General features: G+C 41.8%; 1 pseudogene; it reads left to right on the top strand.

Annotated features, from left to right (window-relative positions):
* The first annotated feature begins 5,305 nt into the window (after nt 1-5,305).
* LOC119579766 lies at nt 5,306-6,799 on the top strand (annotated as a pseudogene).
* The last annotated feature ends 701 nt before the right edge of the window (nt 6,800-7,500 follow it).

The raw sequence follows: 7,500 nt of genomic DNA, 5'->3' as shown, positions 1-7,500 counted from the left end.
GTGTGTGTGTATACAATATATATATGTGTGTGTATATGTAATATATATATATATATATATATATATATATATATATATATATATATATATATATATACATATACGTACATATCTGTATTTACAAAACGTAAAGAGAGTGAGAGGTACAGAAATAAAATACGCACAGCAGACCCTATGAAGACGGAGGTCTTTTCATGCACCAAACCCGTAATGAGTCGCAGGAGGCCCTCCCTAGGAGCGTGCCCCCCTCCCCCCAGTAGACGGGCCAAGGGGGCTGTGGGTACCAGGCAGTGGTGGGTTATCACTCTCTTCCTCGTGCACTCGGGGTCACTGTCAAGGGTTTTCTTTTCGTAATAGAAAATGTCACGAACCTCTGCTCTTGTCTCCAAATTTCTCATCAGTCAGGTGTATAACTTATATATATATATATATATATATATATATATATATATATATATATATATATATATATATATATATATATATATTCTCTCTCTCTCTCTCTCTCTCTCTCTCCCTCTCTCTCTCTCTCTCTCTCTCTCTCTCTCTCTCTCTCTCTCTCTCTCTCTCTCTCTCTCTCTCTTTCCTTTCTCTTCTTTTCTTTCTTCTTCTTCGATATAATTTCCTTTGTTTCTATCCTTTCCTTTTTCTCTCTTTCTCCCAATTTTCCCGTTGCATAAATAATAAAATTTCTCTGTTTTCTTTCCTTTCCTGCCTTCCCTCCATTTAGTCTTTATGTGAATAATAGAACTTCCCATTTCCTTTTCTTTTCTCTATTTGCTAAAAATAACACTACGAACAGTGGTAAAAATTATCTATCTTTATTTTATTCTCTCTCTCTCTCTACCTTCCCTTTTTTTAAGAGAGATGAAGCGTGACTTAAGCGTGGTTGAACATGCTGTTACTCGTGACTTAATGTGACAAATTCAAGATACCTTAATGGCGACTAAACACTATATAAAACGATGTTCATTACCCTCACACACATCCGGCAGATGTTTGCCCATATAAAACGAGACATAATGACTGAGATAACATGAGCAATTAAACAACAGCAACTCCAGGAAGAAGAAAAAGGAAGAAAACAGAAAAAAAAATTACCCTCTTCCTCCCTTGTGATGCAGAGGTCATAACCTCTTCATATCAGCTGGAGAGAGACTGACGGTTTTGATCCCGTAGCTAAACGTCATGAAACCGTGTTGAATTGCACAGGAAATCATTCATACTGTGTCCTACTTGGCGTACCTTGTTGTTGTGGTCGAGGATGAGAACCCCGAAAACGTATTTTGTGTTTAATGAAGTATTTATTATTAATTAGGACTGTGACTCTGTGTTTTGTTCTCGTGCTAAGGTGGGATCTGGCGTTCGTTCCAGAGAGAAAGAGAAAGAGAGAGGGGTGGGAAGAGAGGGAAAGAGCGAGAAGGAGATGGAGTGATATATATATATATATATATATATATATATATATATATATATATATATATATATATATATATAATATATTATATATATATACCATATATAATATATATATATATATATATATATATATATATATATATATTCACAGACAGACAGACAGAGAGACAGAGAGCTAGAGAGAGAGAGACAGAGTGAGAAAGGAAGAGAGAGAGAGAAAGAGAAAAAACCCTCTCCTGCCCTACTAATCTTCCTTTTTATTACACCAATGACTAGGCAGAGAACGTTGCCATGTCCAGTAAAGTCCACACAACTTTACGTCTTGGCAAACAAAGAGAGAAGTTACGAAAGAATTAACAATACGACATGCGGGAAGAGTGCGTGGCAACGACCCTTTGAGGCGAGAGTGTGTGTGTGTCAGTTCTCCACTCGGGGAAAGAGTTAAAGTCGGGGAATACGCAGTCTCTTCCTCTTGCGTCTGTAGGTCATCTCTGGCAGGAGGAGGCGGACGGGGGAGAGGGGTGGGGAGGGAAAAGAATGTGTTTAGGGGATGCCTAGAGATGAGAGATGGGGGGTGGGGATGCTAAGGGAGAGGGAGAGGATGCTGTGGGATGTGGGCAGGATGTTGAGGGAGATGGGGAGGATGTTGAGGGAGATGGGGAGGATGTTGAGGGAGATGGGGAGATGCTAATGGAGATGGGAAGATGCTAAAGGATGTGGAGAGGTGCTAGGAGAGATGTGGAGAAGCTGAGGGAGAGGAGTTACCATGGGAGATGGCCAGATGCTCGCGGCAATGGGTGATGATAAGGGAGATGAGAGATGCTAAGGGAGATACCAAAGCAAAGGGGAAGGGAGACTGAAAGAGGTCGAGAGAGATGCTTAAGAGAGGAAAATGCTAAAGGAGATATGAAGGGGGATGGGGAGATGCTAAGACGACCAGAGATAGGCTAATGGAGTCTGGGAAATGATAAGGGAGTGAAGTGCATGGCATAGAAAATTAGGAGAGTAAGAGAGATGGAGGGCTTGCCAAGGGAAAGGTGATGACGAAGGAAAAAGGCGAAATATTAACGGAGAGGAACAAAGAATTGAAAGGGATGGAGGGGAGGAGAGAAAAGAAAAGGAAGAGAAAAAGGAGGGAGAAGGGGGAAAGAAAAGAAAGAGGAGATTACAGGAGGAGGGAGAAGGAGGAGAGTGAAGGGGGTGGAGAAGGAGGAGAGTGAGGGAGGAATGAAAAGAAATAAGAATGAGAGAGAATGAGGAGTGGGGGAATAGAGAAGGGGGGGAGAGAGGGAGAAGAGAAAGGGGATGGAGAAGAAAAGAGGAGGATGGAAAAAGGAGGAGACAGAAGAAGCAGAGAGCAGGTAGAAGTAGAGAGTGTGAGAGAAGGAAGAACAAACATGGAGAGAGATGAAAGAGGAAGAAAGAAAAGGAGACATGACAGAAGCAAGAGAGAGAAGAACAGAGCGGAAAGGCAAATAAAAAAAGAGAAGATAGAAAGAGGGAGACATGCGAAAAGAAAAAGAAGATGAAGATGAAGGGAGGAGACCAATACAGGCTCGCAACCACACCCGCATGCCTACGTAAGAGCGTGTTTCACCCACGTCTTCCCCGCTTCCTTTCCAGAACACTTTATTACTGTTGCGTATTGCTGAAGTCACTGGCGTAAGCTGTGGTACGACTCAAGCACTCGAATGACTTACTTCCTAACCACAAAGCATCAGGGAGATCATAAATGTTTTGTCTTTGTTGGATCCTGAGGTTGATATCATTGTTATATGGGAAATTAGGAGAAGTAGCGAGGATGATTGGAAAAGGATATATAATTGCTATTGAATTGGTAATTGGGATTATTGTTAATGCTACTTTTTTAAGGCATGAATATTATTGCTATCACTGTAGGGTATTATTGATCTAATCATCGTTACTGCTAATACCATTATCATTTATAAACACTGTGATCATAATTTCCTTAACTTTACTACTGTTATAATCATTAACGTTATCATGATTGCCATTACTATCATTAGCAGTGCTGTTGTTTTTTGTCCTAATATGTTACATACACATTAATTTTATGTCGAATATCTATTTTCTAACAAATAATTTGAAGAATCTTAAAGATATGCACAGTTACAGGAGACGTTCGACTGACCAAGATTTTTTCGAGTTTTCTAGCCCGCCCGTGAATGGTATTTCGACCTGCGTTCCGTTCACCGTGAAAGCTAATTAAGTATGTAACGCGTGACTCTACATTTCCTGTGTGTATGGAGAAGTGAGTGCAAGACTGAAAAATAAATAAGAGGATGAAGGAGAGATAGTGAAGGGATAAGAGAGAGAGAGACAGAGAGAGAGAGAGAGAGAGGTGAAGGAGGAGAGGGGATAGAGGAGAGGGACAAGACGAAGAGGGAGCAGAGAAAGACGAGAAGAATGAGAAAATGAGGAGAGGGAAATGAAGAGAACGAAGAAAATGAGAGAAAGAATATACGAAGGAGAAGGAAAGGCAGCAGGGAAGAACGAGAGGAGAAGAAGGTAGTAAGAGCAAAGGGAAGAGAAGTTATGGGAGAAGAGGAAGGAACACCTGAGCGCGTTATGTCCAACCACCAAGGCGCGCCATCTGTAGGTCAGCGCTCAGACACACTGTAGGACATGATCCTCAATAACACTCCATGAAAAGGATTAAATTCGATAAAGTTTTTATAAAACGACCTGAAAATGAAAGCAAAAAATGAATGCCTATCCGTCAGAAGAAATTATTTTTCAAAATTCCAAAAGGAAGAAAAACGTTAGCGATATGCAACGTCAAAATAGCGCTCGAGAAAGCTTTAATAGGCAACTCAGGCTTACCAGGTCAGGAGTGCGCGGCCGAAAGGTATATAAAGGTGTTTCAGTTGCCAGTGTCTCAGTCCCCCTAAGCTAGTCCTGTCTAAAAGCGTCGGAGTGCGCTGCCGTAGAAGAAATATATGTGAGTATAACGTCCACGAGTCTTAGGTTCTATAAGATTATACGTTTTTCGAGAAAAGGGAAGGAAAAACGTTTTTCGAATTATGGTTCATTATTACTTTATGGTTAGTTTATATATCAGAAAGTTAAGTTGAATCTGTACTATATATTTATATATATATATGTATATTATATATGTATATTATATATAGAGAAAAGTAGAGAGAGAGAGGAGAGAGAGAGAAGAGAGAGAGAGAGAAGAGAGACAGAGACAGAGACAGAGACAGAGAGAAAGAGAAAGAGAGAGAGAGGAGAGAGGGAGAGAGAGAGAGGGGGGGAGATAATAGATAGACACAGTAGGCATAAGTAGAAGGCTACATATACTGTATATCCATACATACAACACACACACACACACACACACACACACACACACACACACACACACACACACACACACACACATATACATAATATATTATAATATATTAATATATATATATTATAATAATATATATATATATATATACAATACATACATACGTATTTATAAAGATAGTGCTCAAACCTAAACCTACTAGTCGTAACATAACAAAAGAAAAAAAACGCCGGGAGTAGGAGGACTCCCAAAACAAAATCCTAAAAAGCCAAGGACATGATCTTGAATGGCGGTCACGGGCGCGGATCAGGAGGGAGGGGCAAGGGGGAAGGGGGAGGGGGGAGCGAAGGCGACTACATATATCGGCTCGCTGACTCACGCAGCTCAGTCACCTTCCGTTGCTCGCTAAAGAAAGGATTCATTGAAGAGTCTCCTTTTACCTTGGAACACTGTAGTAGTAGGCATATCATATGTTGGAATTTAGGAGTTGGTTTTTGTTATTTCTTTGGTATGGATATATTTGCGTTTAACATGTTGATCATAAAGGTATTTTTCTTTCACAGAGTCATGAGTCCAGTGTGGTTAACCCTACTGCTGGTAGGCACTGCCTCCGTTACGCAAGCCATAGAAGCAGAGTCAGATCCCCCTGCAGGAGCTGGACTCAAGGGTAAGTCCGTTGCGATCTCTGCGTACGTAATACTGAAGGATATAGATGGAAAAAAACACCAGAGGGATAGACTGAAGGACTCTGTTCGCATCGTCATTCATCCAACAACGCCACTCTTTTCAGACTTTCAACACGACCTCCATCGCCATCGGCACGGTAGACCCCTTCAGCCAGCTCCTTCTCGGCCTCGGCAACATCGGAGGTTTCTTCAATAACCTTAACCTCAACCTCACTGCCCCCGTGGACCTCTCCGCCGCCCTCGGAGGCACTGCCGCTGGCCTGGGAGGTGCCGCCGCCGGCCTCGGAGCCCTTGGAACCGCCTTCGCCGCCCTGTCCAGCATCAAGGCCGCCTTCTTCAGCCTCCTCGTCAAGCCCCTGGAAATCGCCAACTTCGTCCTCGCCATCATCGCCCTCGCTATGCTCGGCAGTAAGTCCGCCCTCGACCTGTCACTCATGCTCGGGAAATGCGTGTTATGATGTTTTCCATACATATTGTTTACCGAACACCCTTTTTCCGTATGTATCATATGCCTAACACTTTTTTTTTCCTTCTTTTTTTCAGTCTACTTCGTCAGCGGCGAGGGTGACCTCAAGACCCTGATCGGCACTGACGTCACGGGCTTCCTGCGCAGGGAGAGCGACGACGTTTACGACTCCTACAGCGGCTACGTGAACCAGGCCCGCGCCCTGTGGGACACCTCCGCCGTGCAGAGCCTCACAAGCCTTGTCCTCGATGCTATCACCAAGTACGACTAGATAGCACCATTTCTCCCGCAGGAAATGCCGCTAGCGTGACGTCATGTTACAGAAGCATTTCCTTGGTTATTTATTTGTTATTTATTTCATTCATTATTATTGTTGCGATCCGTCTGAGGGCCGGGCTGGACCCTGGCCTCAGCGGACGAACACAGTCCATTGAACGACCACGACCACGACCTTTGACTTCCACATGGGTGTCCTTGCGACCTCACAACCAACGTGCCACTGCCAGACGCACGACCCGAGCCTCGACGACCGTGTCAGCGAGACTCATGACAGCCCCTGACACCAATGACCCCGACCCCAACGACTCGCTCATGGCCCTGTGGTGATGCTCTCTCTAATGGCACTCATCCCCCCTCGACAGCTGACGTACCTGAACCTCGGTATAAGAGATGCTTTAATGTTCAAGCTTGTCTATGTACATAATTTGTATAGTAAGATACACATGCCAATACACTCTTATACAACCACGCAGCCTGGACACAAGAAGCCGACGGACTACCATACAAAACAGGCTGGACAACTGACTTAGTCACGTGACTTCAAACTGACTAAACGTTTGTCACTTGTAATTTTGTACTTATTATATTTTTATATGTAACAATTTAACATAATAAATATTTATACGTGTATTCTATCCGTTAATCATCCTTGGTCTATGTAACTATAACAGAGGTTTTAGCAGTTCAGAGCTTATTAAAAAATACTATGTCTTGTAGGATAACATGTCGGTATCATGTTATTTGTCAGTTGCTATATACCCTGAGCATCTCCATGGAGTATTTGCATAATCTATATGATACCTTGTCCCTTTTGCACAATAGTACAATTAAGTTTATCATATTTTCAGATTAGCCCACTTCATCTGACATGTCCACTAAACTAAATACTCTACACTTTATTGTGTAAAAAGACAATATAGAATATTTTGTATCACAAAATATAATAGAAATTTGTTATTGAATTAATATACATTCATAGACAATGAATAAATAAATAAATAAATAGATATATAAATATTTATAAAGTATATATATATATAGAGAGAGAGAGAGATAGATAGATAGATAGATAGAGATATATAGATATGTATATACATATATCTGTGTGTGTGTGTGTGTGTGTGTTTGTACACACATACACATATAAATATATATATATATATATATATATATATATATAGAGAGAGAGAGAGAGAGAGAGAGAGAGAGAGAGAGAGAGAGAGAGAGAGAGAGAGAGAGAGAGAGAGAGAGAGAGAGAGAGAGAAATAGACAGACAGACAGACAGATAGACATACAGATAGACGGACAGACAGACGGGCAGACAGAGGCAG

The sequence above is a fragment of the Penaeus monodon genome, chromosome 12 (genome assembly GCF_015228065.2).
Source record: "Penaeus monodon isolate SGIC_2016 chromosome 12, NSTDA_Pmon_1, whole genome shotgun sequence".
NCBI lineage: Eukaryota > Metazoa > Arthropoda > Malacostraca > Decapoda > Penaeidae > Penaeus > Penaeus monodon.
Note: the sequence above shows the minus strand (reverse complement) of the source record. Positions and strands in the feature narration are given on the sequence as shown.